This window comes from Marmota flaviventris, chromosome 5, assembly GCF_047511675.1.
Source record: "Marmota flaviventris isolate mMarFla1 chromosome 5, mMarFla1.hap1, whole genome shotgun sequence".
NCBI classification, from domain to species: domain Eukaryota; kingdom Metazoa; phylum Chordata; class Mammalia; order Rodentia; family Sciuridae; genus Marmota; species Marmota flaviventris.
The window spans coordinates 63,983,045-63,997,015 of NC_092502.1; the positions used below are offsets into that span (position 1 = coordinate 63,983,045).

A 13,971-nucleotide genomic window follows, 5' to 3' on the forward strand; every position below is an offset into this window, starting at 1 on the left:
GGAAACAAAACAAAGAGGAAACCCAAACAGTGGCAAAGAGAACTTTGGATTATTTTTCCTCCTTTCCTACTGCCCGTAGTTCCCGAGGGCGCACGGGCTCTCCGTGGACTCCCTTTCCGCCCGGGGCTCGGTGCGCCTGCCCAGGTTGAGGAGTGTTGCTTGTTGAAGGATCCTTTTGACCGGACTGGGGTGTGGGGAGATGACACCTTTCCTCGGGGGTACTCGGCAGCCTGACCGCGCCCCTCTCCTGGCTCCAGTCCCAGGGCTCTGGCCCCCATCGCCGCGAGGGTGGTGGGGTGTCTGGACCACCAGTCCTCGCGCGTCGCCTTCTTGCCTGCGTTCAGCGCGATTCATGTTTCCGTGTGTCATATTGGGGATCGGACAGATAACGTGGCTGCTGCGGGAATGATCAACTTTCTTTTCCCTTCGATTTATTTTATAATTTTTTCGTGTCATTTCTTTCTCACATCCCAAGAAAGGATGAGTTTTTGGTGATTTTAGTTTGTGGTCGCAGGCACAGGCTGTGTACATGTCGTGTCCTACTGCCATTGTGTGCAAGACCCAGCCACCCGAGGCTGGAGGGTGTCAGATGTGCTGGGCGTGCACCTAGGGCGGGGTGGAGAGGGAATGTGGCATTATCAGGTACAGAACCCACATCTTCAGCAGCGTCCAGAAAGGTGCTCTTCTGAGTAAAATACCGCGCCCCAACATGGGATTCCTCAGTGGTGTGCTGCAATGATGTCCCTGAATAACACGGCCATATGGCAGTCTGGGATGGGCACTAAAACAATCAAAAAGCAAAAGCCACTGACATTTGTTAGTTTTGTATGAAACAGTATGGTTGTGCTTTGTCTATAGTAAATAGGATTGTGTGTGTGTGTGTGTGTGTGTGTGTGTGTAGTGGAGGAATGGGTGGCTACTCCATCTTTGCAGGGCGAACAAAGGAAGTGATCTGCTGGCCCCTGGGAGGTTCTGCAGCTGCCCCAGAGCAGAGCTTTACCTGCCACCCCAGTTAAATTGCCAGGATCCACCAGGTTTTGCTGTGGGCTGGAGTCTGTTTGCTCTTGTTCCTTATTCTTGGAACACCCTGTGTGTTTGCTATTGCTATTGCTATGCAGTACCTTACTCTCCACAGGCAGGAAGATGCCTCTCTTGCCTCTAGTGAGTGCACTTTATTGTCAACTGGTTTATTTCCATTGCAGCATCATACCTTTTTCATGCACCTGAGCTTCACTTCACACAAATACACCCCAACCCTACAGGCTGGTCCCAAGAAAGAAACACTCCAAGGAAAAGAGATGAACTGGATAGGGATCATTTTCCTGGGGAAGAGGCTTTGGATTTGCCACTACCTAATATCATTCATTTTTCATTATTGAGGGACCATTGCTTTTACTGTGCAAAATATCTTTTCAGTGCCAATTGTCTATGCAAAGATCTGTAGAAGGTAACATCCAAATTCTTTAAAAGCTGATTGGGACCAGAGCTCCATTTTTATACTTATTTCTCTAACTCAGGAGATAGAACCACAGCTCTCATGCTATTACATGCTGGAGGTATGCTGCATGTATATTCCACTTATTTACATTTAGTAAGCATTTACCAATTTTCCTTTTTGGGATATACAAAGAATCAATTGGTTGTTTTTCCTCCTAGTCTGAAACTGCAATGGTTCTTCTTATGGAAGATCTGTGACATGGCTTTGCGGGCCACGCCCATTCTTCTATGTATCATTTAAGACACTTTAAAGAAAGATAAAGAGATTTAACCTTGATATAACTTGCTTTAAAAGCCCCAGGAAATGTAGCGGTGCCCTAATCTCAGGACCAGGTTTGCAGTGGGTTCCCTTTTGTTTCTGTTTGGATGATCTTCCCTGGGGTACATCCTTCATTTTCAGTGCGGCTCCTATCCTTTCTCTGGGCATGGGGCGTGGTGCTGCATAGCAGCCTGTGCCTCGAAGCTGGGGCTATGTCTCCAGCAGCTTTAACAGGAGTGGACAGTGGTTGGAAATTTCTTCAGGCCAGGTTGCTTTACATTCATTGTTAAATCCAGAGGGATGACAAGGAAGGGTATGGCCAGAGCAGTTGGTCTTTGGGGATAGGGAATCTATTTGTAGATTTTTTTCTTATGCTTTGTGTTTGTATTTTCATGAGCAAGAATTCTAGTTTAGAATAGATTATTTGTGTATTTTTTGCATGTCTATAGAAGATGATAATTATCTATGTACTATAAGGGTTGAGATACCATATTAAGTATAGTTAAAAACATTAAAATATGGTCTCAGAGCTACACATAGAGAAAATGAGATTAAAGATCCAAATGTAACATCCATCGCTTATTGTCAATATCAGTCTAGTTAAAAAATGGTAATGTTCTGCAATTTGAATTAGATTTCCTACGCCCTCTCTTCCTTTCTGTGTAAGCTGCCCCACCCAGTTGCTGAAGTGTCACTATAATCTGAAGACTGAGGGGGGCAGTCTTTCCTGACCCTGTCCCCTTTTCCTCTCTAGTCACCACTTTCTGCCACCATGTTTGGTCCAAAGAAGAATTATTTTGTCATTTTTTTGTTTTTGTTTTTCTCCTTCCACTTATTTTTGCTTCTCTCCTGAGATTAAAACATGCCCACTAGCCTATGTTTATGGTTTCCTGGGTGCAGGGAGAGGAGACACAGTTCTCTGTCACTGGTGGAACTGGCTGGGCCTTTTCCTTTGAGTAGCTCAGGCCTCTGATCTTTTTTGTTCCCTCTCAGGGTATTTTATGGATCAACTTTTCTACCTCCACACTAGTCCTTGCTTCTAAATATCAGAGATTGACCATTCTGGGTGGTTCATCAGATCAGGACAACAGACCTTGCATATACACTGTCTGGTCCAGTGCTTGGCACATGGATACCTAATAATTTTCAGTTAAATGACTGCATGATTTAAAAATAATTTCTAATAATAAAAAGTCATATCTATTGAATGTTAATGTGCATCAGGCATTGTGTTAAGTGCCTTGCATGCATTGTCTCATTGAGTCATTGAATCAATACTGACAGTCACTATAGCTATCCCTATTTCATGGATTAAAAACTTAGAAAATCTCTTCTACCTTTTATGTTAAGTAAAACATAAAGACAATATTTGGGATGGTAGCCACCATATCAAGTTTACAGGGGGACAATTTTGGTAGTTGCAGTCATTGGTTTCCTCTTATATAAGCTATAACTTGAAGCTGACCGCAAGGGTGGGTACTTTAGTTCCAGTGCTTTATATGAGTTTTCTAATTAGTTTTCCTAATTTCTAATTTCTCTGCAGGAAATCATCTCACAGTTAAGGAAATTGAAACATAGCTAGGTGAAGTCAGTTATCCAGGTGAAGTCAGTTATCCAGAGTCATTCAGTGAGAATTTTGAGGCAAAGCTGGAGATTACACTCAGGGCTTGCCCAGCATCAAAGCTGAAGCTTCCCTGGTTCAATTCTGCCTCCCAGAGCCACCTGCAGCTGAAGGTTTTTGAAAGGTGTAGATGAAGAGCTCCAGAATTCCCTATAGAGGACTGACTATTTGTAATTGGATGCTAATTGGATGTGTATAAATATTGTCTTTCAGATAATACGTTTCAATTGCATTTGAGGTTGAGTTGTGTGTATGTTATTTGGGAACTTCTGGAAGAAGCATCCTTAGTTAGGAATTCCACCTGGAGAGTTCAGTCTAAGGTGTGCAGTCAGAGCTCTGTGATCTTGCTTAAAAGTGTTTTAGGTGCTATAAGGTTTTGGTTTTGTTGTGTTTTGTTTTTTTAAGAAGACAGTTCTTATGAACTGGAGGAACACCCAGCTCTTTGAAGCTATTGAGTTGGGGACTTAAAACTAGACTAGAACCTAAGGAAGTGACCAGGGAAGCCCCACCCTTGAATCTATACCTTCATTTTGCTTCTTAGGGTATCACTTAAGAATGGGAGAAAATATTAAGAGATGAAGGATTAGAGTTGGAGAAACTGAAAGAAGGAGTTACCCCAAACCAGCCCTATCCATGTAAGGCATCTAAGAAGGGAAATTCCAGAGTAAAAGACAGAAGAATAATACCAAACACTGAGGAATGGAAAGCATCTTAGATATCTGATCGTAGAAATCTTGTCCAGGCCCTGCCTGGGGTGTTCACTGGTTACTTGATATTTTGAGCAGGTATGCAATGGTTGCCAACCAGGTTTTCCTCTTTCCCAATACTAGCAAAATGCCTCTGGTGTATAAAGAGCTCTGGATGTTAGTTGCTGTGACTGAGCCAGCTGGGCACTTTGGAGAATTCTAGAGAAATAGATTTCCTGAGAGAATTCAAGTTTATGTGGCAGAACCATTAGCTTATAAATAAAAAGCCCCCTTTATTATCTCACTGGGCTGTTGGGAGACTTAAATGAGGCAGTGACCTTGAGAGTGGTCTGTGAACCCGGATGTTTTTAAGGTTGTAAATATGGGTTTATTTATAAAATCTCAACTTCTTTGGAATGTGGAAATTAATAAAAGACTTGGCAAAGGTCTGCTTTGGAAAGAAACTACTTGGGAAGCTTCTTTTTTAAAACAAGTTTTCACAAACAAAAATGAATGCTGTGTTATATGAAATCCGAGTTTTTTGCTTTGGTTATGTTACAGTTACTCTGCAGAATTGTACTTGTCATTTTTGACAGTCCAGTGAAGGCCATCAGTCTATTGTGAAGTTTGACCCAGGAACTCTCCCTGAACTTAAAGACAGGACATTTTCCTAGTTTAGTTGAACTGTATTGTTTTTCAGTCCCAGTTGGCTTCCATCTTAGAGTGACACAGGTTATAGATGTCCTTTCTAAGTGATTATTCACAACAAGACTTTTAGTAGTTTTTCCTCAGCTGGAAAAATAAATTGAATTTGAAAAAAGAACAAAAACCCTCTATATCCTAAAGGACCCTTGTTTCTTTACCTACTGGCATATTTTACAGAACCATTTATGTCTATTTTATTACATTTGAAAAGTTCAAACATTTTTATAAAAGTAAGGATGTGTCCCTAGGATGCAAATGTGCCTCTGTTTGTTTAAATCAATGCTTCTAATAAGAAGGGGCTTGGAAATTCGGATATGTTTTCATTCCCTGAGTGATGAAGCTATTGAGTTAGGGTCCTAACTAATGTTAATAGGAGAGCCAGACCTCTCCCTGGTTACTCTCTCCTCAAATCTATGTGCAACCTCACCTTTTCCTTAGGCCAATGGGAAACGAATGAAAAGACCTTGGAAACCCCAGAGAAATTGGCATCTTTGCTTTTAGACTCTTCTGTGAAGTCCTTCTTCTATTGAATCACACTCAACACACATCTATTTCAACCTATGAAATAAGAGTCTTTCCCAAATCAAACCAAACTAGTTTAGTGGAATAGGATGAACCTCTCTATCTGGCCTCTTTTGGTCCCTGTCCCTTCATGGAGTCTAGCATACTTGACTTGAGGAATGTTTCTTCTGTTAATTAGATTGCAAGGAGCTCAGTTTAGTTTGAAAGATGGAGCCACGCACAGTGGAGCTGTTATAATATCTACCATTTACCGAATGCCAAGCACAAACTATTGGGATTATTTAGTTCAACTCATAACAAACTATGTGGATAATTTCATTTAACTCACAACAACTCATAGGTATAATTATGAGCCACCATTTTGCATTCTGGAGAGAGGCTCAGAGAGATTAAGTGACTTGCCTAAAGTCACACAGCTGAAAAAGCAAGATCCTAGGATTGTTCCTAGGATGAAGTGAGTTTCGTAGGCAAGAAAGCAGTAGGTCCATATGCACAGGTGACTACTCTCTCCCTCTATCATTTCCAACTTCCCACACCTGGTAGCTCACAGATGTGGGCCAGTGTTCAATGGAAGGAAGTAGTGAGGAAGGTCTGACTGAGCCTATCACACATCACTGTTGGAACCACAATTGAGTGTATGTCCTCCTAGCGGTGGTTCATGAATTTCTTCTGCCAGCTGTGCATTAGCTTCTGGGTTTTGTCCAGGAGCATGTGTGAATGCAGGATGGAAAAGCAGATGCTATTTTTCTGCCTTGCTTAAGTGTGGATCTGGGCTCAAGGCCCCTTTTCACTCTCTACCCTGTCCTTTTCCCAGACATAGGAGCCAGGCTCCCCATTCCCATTCAGCCAAGCAGAGACACACCCAGTACACTAAGCCAGATGGGGGAGCTCTGCAGCAGAATGATCCAGCAACCTATTTGGGACATCTGGAATTCAAGGACACATTTCTCATGGCTTAATCTCTATTTTTCTGGAAAGACTAGACAATGAGATATAAAGGAAGAAATGAGATTTTATTTTATTTTGATACTGGGGATTGAACCCAGGAGTACTTAATCACTCAGCATCCCCAACCTTTTTTTTAATATTTCATTTAAAGACAGGGTCTCTCTAAGTTGCTTAGGGCCTTGCTAAGTTGCTGAGGCTGGGATTGAACTCTCCATCCTCCTGCCTCAGCCTGAGTTGCTGTGATTACAGGCATGCACCACTGCGCCCTGCTGAGATTTTATTATTTAGGAGAGGTGTCCCTGGGACTAGTAGAGCCAAAGCATCTTCTTGCTTTATGATGCAGTGCAAGAGAACTCTGGAGGAGAGTATCAGCATGTTGTGGTCAGACACGCCCTTGCCTCTGATTGACTTGTGACTTTGGGGAAACCTGTATTATCCTTCTCATTTCCTGCATGGATACAGTTTGAACTAGGTGATCCCAGATATCCTGGCCAGTTCAGATGACCCTCTGGGCCAGCCCGACCTCAGTTTATTTCAATTTTATAGAAATTGTAATAATTCATTACAATTCCTTGCTGTGAGGCAAGAGTGAGCTGGGAGAAAATGGATGAGAACTGCAGTTGTTGGCTTGAACTCAGCAGGACCATCCAACATCTGTGTTGGATATAAAGGGCTTTGGTTGCTTTTTACCCTTAAAATTCCAGCCCTTTTCTCATTTAGGGAGCAGACTTAGTTAGCAGATTGTGTAGAAGAGAAACAGAATAAAGATGATTGATAGGTTCTTTCCTTATCAGAGCTCTAGTATTAATTAAAATGAACATTATTAAAGTGATGCCATGATTCATTTGCAATCACAGACAGTCTTTCTTTTGCAGAAGGCTACTATTGATAAAGTCATAAAGGCGACAATCGCCTCAAATCTAGACGAGTCAAACAAGCAAACAAACAGAAAACAACTCTGAGTGTGTATATGCTTTCTTTTCAGCTGCTCTTGTCAACATTTTAAGTATGATGGCTACTCTCCATGGAAATAACCTACCTACCTTCAAAGACCCAGTAATACCATGAGTACTGCATGAGGTTACCAACCAAAGGGAATCTCTTGCACTTAAGTCTTTGCCTGGCCCATATTAGGTCCTCTGTCACAATTTGTTGAATGAATGGATATATTTAACATTTACTTGCAAGAATAATTCCAAGGAAAAGGATAACCTGAGAGTGCACACATTTGTTCTTGAACATCATCTTCCCTTTCATTAATGACTTTATAGAATATGAATTTTAAGACTTAAAATAAAGCCTATAAGAAACTGGCATGGGATCCCTGTGCCAAGAGAAACATTACAGCACTTTAGCAGGACAAGCAAGTTATTATAATGCAGGTCGTGCCCTGGGCAGATGTGCCAGGGAGCCTGTCCATCATTTGTTCTTCTTTCTTCCCTGGCCTCCTTTCCTTTCCTTCGAACTGCACCTGGGCTCATTCTGAACATATTTCAGGGACATACTTGGGTGCATCTTGCTTGCAAACAGTCACATCATTTCTCTTACTACAAACAATATAAAGAAGTAACATAGACCTTTAAGTCTCATTTCAAATAGAGGAAATTGTTACAAAGACTGTTTGACTAGGATGCAATGTAGATCTTAATTGAGGCCTCTTTCTGCCTTTGTACATAAATCACAAAGTCATGAGGGTTATTAGCAGCAATTAGATAGGCCAGTCTGCATTTGTACAGCAAACTTGGCCTTTTAGAAATATTGGCCAAGGAGCAGCTCATAGATTTTTGTTTGTTTGTTTCCATTGTTGGCCATTTAAATGGAGTGTTTTGATGTTTGTGTGTGTGTTCTTTCAAAGATTTTTCAGTCTCTCACCCCACTGCATCTGTCAAATTTCTTTGGGCTTTTATTTGGAGCTATTATTGAGAATAGTTTTCATTTTCATTCATTCTTTGCTTTGAAGTGTGGGGTCAGTTAAAGCCAATTTTGCCAAGATCACCTCAATATAAACCACATAGTTTATGGTCTCAATGTAATAATAATTCATTAGATTCTTTTAAAGAAAGCCTCTGAAAGGGAAGGAAAATTTAGTCAAATGTATTCATGGATGTTAAACCTTTGGTTAGAAATCATCTGAAGCACTATATATATTATAATCATATCATATAATAAAATCATATGTAATAAAAGCATTTTTTCTATTTTTTAAATTAATTAAAAGTGTTTATTGACCACCAGCTCTGGGCCTAACAGCATAAATATTGGCATGGGAAAAATCTAATCTAGATAAATACACATGGAAAATTAGTTTAATAATAATAAGATTATTTAATAATAATAATAATAGTTTAATAATAATATTGTATTTTATTCAGAATCTCAATCCTCAGAAAAACATAATTAGATTTCCCACAGAAGTAATTTTCTTTAAGTCACACAAGCCTTCAGTGGTGAAACCAAAATTCAAACTTAAGTTTATCAGATTCATAGCCCATGTTCTTTCTTCTTTTTTTTTATAAGCGAGAATATAAACATTTATTTAAAGCAAGAAAATAAAGCATAACTAATTACATATTTTGATCATTGTCATATACCACAAATATCATGATAACTAGTATTTTTTAAATAGATGACCACTCATGATACAGATGTATAATACTTAATTTCTTGGCAACATCATCTTTGTCTCTTCATTAACCCCACTACATAGTGCTGTATTAAATTCTGCCTTCTTTTATCTTCTCCCACTTCTAGAATCCCAAAGCACTGGGTCCAGTCTGAGTTCATGTCTAGTCCAGGGCTTACTTCTCTGCGCCTGTTTCCCATCAGGCTTAAGTGGTTTAGCTGATGGGAGATGTGAAGAGCGGCCAGTTGCTGCCCCTTCTCTGCATGTGGGTTGGGCATGGGGAAGTTTTTCAGCCTTGCTATTGGGTACAGTCTTGCTTTCCTGCATATCCATAGCAATTCCACACTGTCGTACTTACAGGAACAACTTGCTAGGGAGATGCCTCTCACACTCAGCTCCAAAAGCTGCTTTACATTGAATTAACAAAAATACCAATAAAGGATTTCTTAACAATTTGAATGCCAACTTCTCCAAACCCAACCCTGCATGTTCCATCCTCTGAAATAAACCCTAGGCAAGATTCTGCTGAAGTTTGTCTTAATGTGATCTGAAAATTTATTCTTAAAGATTTTTTTTTTTTTGAAGTTTAGTCTCCCTTTACAGACAAGGAAACTGAGGCCAAATGAATTAGATCTTTTTCTACTGGCTGGTTTACTGTAGCACACTGAGATTTTAAAAGTTAACTGAGACCCCCCCCCCCATTGCAAAAAAAGTACAGTGGCTGTAGAAAAATTTACCAAAAAATATAAACAAATTAATAAACCACAATGAAATTACTCAGAGACAACCATTGTGAATCCAATTAGTATCCTTGCTGAGAAGTTTTTTCTTATGACTGTAGGTGCTACTTATTAAAATAGCACCTCAAATTGTTCATGCTGTTTTATATCCTTTTTTTTTTCAATTCTACTATATATCATCGACAGCTTTCCATGTCTTAAATATTCTCCCGTAACATAATTTCAGCTAGCTGTATATCATCCCATTGCTTGAAGAATTAAGGTAAATGAATCCCATTTGGTTTGTTTGAATAATCTTGGTTGTTTCCAGGATCTTTGTATTAACAACAAAAATGAAATAAAAGATTTATTTTCAGTTGAAGTTTTTCAGTTAAAGTCCAATTAAAAGCCACCCCAAGATGAAAGGTTGAATAACTTGCTCAAAGCCACTCAGTGCAGGAGTCTCCGACTGTAGACTTGCATCCCAATGTCATGTCTCTGGAATGTCTCCATGCGAGTTACTTCATCCCTTGTGCCATTTTCCATGGAAAACCACTTTCTCTCTCTGCTTTCTTCAGCTCTCAAATGAGCACATTTGTTTCCTCGCCCCTGCCCCTGCCTGCCTTCCTGCCTTGTTGAGGCTGTCGACATGTATACAGGGACACAGTGTCCTGAGACCTGAAGCTGCACAGCTGGAGAGGAAACATGGCCGGTTTTCTATTCCCTCTCTCCTCGTTGGCTTAACCTATAAGCTTGGAAGCTGGTTTTAATTTTACATCTTCTCTCTGTATGTGTGTTTGTTTTTAGAACTCTTCTCCCCTTAATTCTTTCAAGGAGACCATTATTTGAAAACATGCTCTCTTTCCCTCAAAGCCAATCTGGGTCCCAAATCTTGATGAGGTTACTTTGTTTACGGATATTGATAAATTCAGAGCAGGATTTCTGGTTTATCCAACTAAGTAGGTTTAAATTATGGCCTTATAAAGAGAAAAGGCTTTAAGTAATTAAGAAGTTTGTAAGGCAATTGAATGTAATCCTCTGCTTCTAGAGACTTCATCCTGAGTTTATTTCCCAAAGAAGATATGTTTGTTTTTGTTTTGGTTGTTTCATTGTGTGCTCTAGCATAGATTCCCTTTTGCTATGAGAAATCATGGGGAAAACTTACCTTTGCTAGGTTAAGGGCAGGAAGAGAAGGACCTGTTATTCTGACCCCTTCATTTATATGATTAAGACTATGTGGGTCAAAGAGGAAAAATAATTTGGCCAAGGTCAAACAGTAAAATAAGGTTTTTAAAAAGGGGGCGGGGCTCATAAGATTCATTCTCCCTTGCTTTGGTTCATGCTTTCCCTCACGCTTTTTTGAGGGAGGAAGACAAGAGAATTTGGGGGACAAATCATCCCCTGACAAGCCCCCTGAAGTTCATATGTTGAAGTTGTAACCTCTTGTACCTCAGAATGTGACTGCTTGGAAAGAGGGTCTCTAAGGAGATAATCGTGTTAAATGAGGTCATTAGGGTGGGCCTTACTCCAGCAAGAGTCTCATAGGAAGAGTGTTAGGTCACCGACACCCAAAGGGAGACACAGAAGGCACAGGGAGAAGAGGGCCCCCAACAAGTCAAGGAGAGGGGCTCAGAGAAACAAGCCCAGACCCACGGTCTCAGATCTTAGCCTGTAGAGTAGGGAGAAGACATGTTGCTACTATTTAAGCCACCAGATCTGTTACTGCTTTATGGCATCTTAGCAAAGTCATACAAGGGAAAGTTAAGATGAAAGAATTTACAAATCCAAAACTTCTATCTTGGGAAATTCTCAATGAACAGACCAGGGAGACCAAGATAATTAATATGTGTAATAAACAATACCAGGCCAGAGCCCATGCTAATTGATTTTTAATCATAATTTTCATCTCATTCAAGCCTTATCACATGCCTGGATTATAGTTATTATTAGCTCCAATTAATAGATGAGGAAATTGAGACTCAGGAAGCTAGTTTATTTAAATTACATGGTTATTAACTAACTGGTGGACTCAAACTCACCCTCTTTTTGACTTTAAAATCTTCACTGACCACTTCCCAATAAGGAAGTTAGTCCAAGCTGCTTAGGAACCTTATTTATCAAATTGTTTAATGGTAGGAGAAAGAAACAATGCCCTCCAATGTCTCCATGACCTGGAATCCACTTAATTGATTAGATAGAAAATATTTAGCTCCTGGCCTGGGGTTATGGTTCAATGGTAGAACTCTTGCCTCACATGTGTGAGGCATTGGGTTCGACTCTCAGAACTCTTTATAATTAATAAAATAGAGGTCCATCAACAACTAAAAAAATAAAAAAAAGAAAGTATTTAGCTCCTGACTTAGAATAAAATACAGATCAGGGAAATTCAAGACAATAACCAAGGTATTTGGGCTTTACTATAATCTCACTGGTGACATACTTTCACATGTCAAAATGAACAGTTACACCTAATGAAGAACTAACGTTCATAGTGGTGGACTTCAGGCCCTGAAGAAATCTGATCTGCCGAAGGAGAATCAGTAACCCACTCTGGGTCATATTTAGTAATGCAGGAAATCAAACCCACACGTCTATAAGGTAAATAGACTTGAAAATTGTCTAGACCAGAGTTTACAATGGCAGTTTTTAGAAATATTGTAAATAAGATGTGATAAACATTTAACCAACAAAATCCAAAACCAAAACAAAACCTGAACTCCCTGAAAACCCAGATAGATGTTACGATAGAAGAAATAGGAGGTACTTTAAATACTGCATCTAGATGGCTCTATAGCAGCGCCTCCTCCCTGTCTTAAAGCTGTGTGGTCTGTCAGTTCTTAAAATGTAGACATTAGATTTAGTGGGAAGAAAACAATAGTCAAGTCAAGAGGTGAGTGGGTTTTGTTTTCAGCAGACACTGGAGTTGAATCCCAGCTCAACTAGGTATACCTGTGCAACTTTCTTGGCTCTGCCTTTAGAATCTTTAATCCAAACACTTCATTTCTCATCACCACCACGACCCTAGCTCAAGCCTCTGTCGTGGTACTGCAGGAACTCCCTAACTGGCTTCTGTGCTTCCATTTTGCCTACCCCTAATTTATTCTGCAGGCATAACCAGGGCTAGCCTTTTGAAATGTAAATCAATTCACTCCCCTGCTCAAACATCTTCTGTTGCACTTCAAATGAAACACAGGCCATGGCTCTGAGATCCTGCTGGGCTGGCCCTGCCAACCTCTAGGTCTTCAGGCCTTCTGGCCTTCAGTGACTGGGCATTGGCTGTCCTCCCCTCTTGCCTTCCCTGGAACATGACCTGCTCAGGTCCAACTAAGAGCTTCTTCTCTCTGTTCTCTCAGAGTGGAGTACACTGTTTTCCTAATACTCAGATCATTCAAGTCTCTGTTCAGCTGACAGCTTCCTAGACATGCCTTCTTCGTATTAAAAAGCAGTTCCTGACTCTCCCTGGGTTCCCCCATGCCCTTGTCCTTTTTCTCCTCAATATCGATAGCATTGTTGATAGAAATCCATAGTTTCCATTAGGACACATTCCTTTTGCTGAAGCTCCACACTCAATTATTTGCTAGATAATTATACCAATTATCTAGTAACTTACTCCATCCTTGTCTTTTCAATCACTACCATGGCAGGGAGTTTATTTTTCTCACTATAATATCTGTAGTATTATAAACAGAAGATATTAATAAACATTAAATGAAGGAATGAATGCATAAATTCACGATTTAAAAGTGACACATCTCCTTCACTTGACACTCGTATGCTTTCCCTTGGTTAAGTGGTTTGGGAAGAGCAGGTGTCAAGGAAGAGGCATCAAAAGCCTACTAGACATCTGCTCCATGATGATAGGGACATCCCTGCATCACCAAGGCTACCCTCGAATAAGAGGAATGGTGAATAAAAGATGAAGATGTGGGGTAACAGGGAGACAGTGGTAGCCTTGGTGAAAACCTGCTGTGTCTGGGATGTCCCACAAAGGTTGTATCTTATTTGCTACTTTTTTTAGACATCTCTTAATACACGTCACAATGAACATTTTGCTTTGGTAAGCATAAAACACTGGCAACTGTAAACTTTAGCCTGCAACATTTATGAGCAGAGACAAGTCATAAAAGATTCTTTCAGAATGTTTCCGAAAGAAGGCTTTACTCCTGGTGTTAGTCAATGAGTGTTGAATAATGATCAGGAAGAGAGAGGCACAATCTGGTGACTATGTGAGTAAGATCAAGTCTGTGTGTCTTTGAGCACAGGGGGCATATTTCTGTAATATTAGCATAGTCTTTGCAGACAGTAAACAGTCTTGTATGCATTCCAGAAGGTTCCTGTTATGTGTAAAGCCTTGGAACTATGTTGAAGGTGAAGAAATCTTTTGTTTTAGG

General features: G+C 40.2%; 1 protein-coding gene across 2 annotated transcripts in view; it reads left to right on the forward strand.

Moving 5' to 3' along the window:
* The window catches only part of Dpysl3 (dihydropyrimidinase like 3), a 107,250-nt gene that overhangs the window by 49,668 nt on the left and 43,611 nt on the right, over positions 1-13,971 (forward strand). The window lies entirely within an intron of this gene.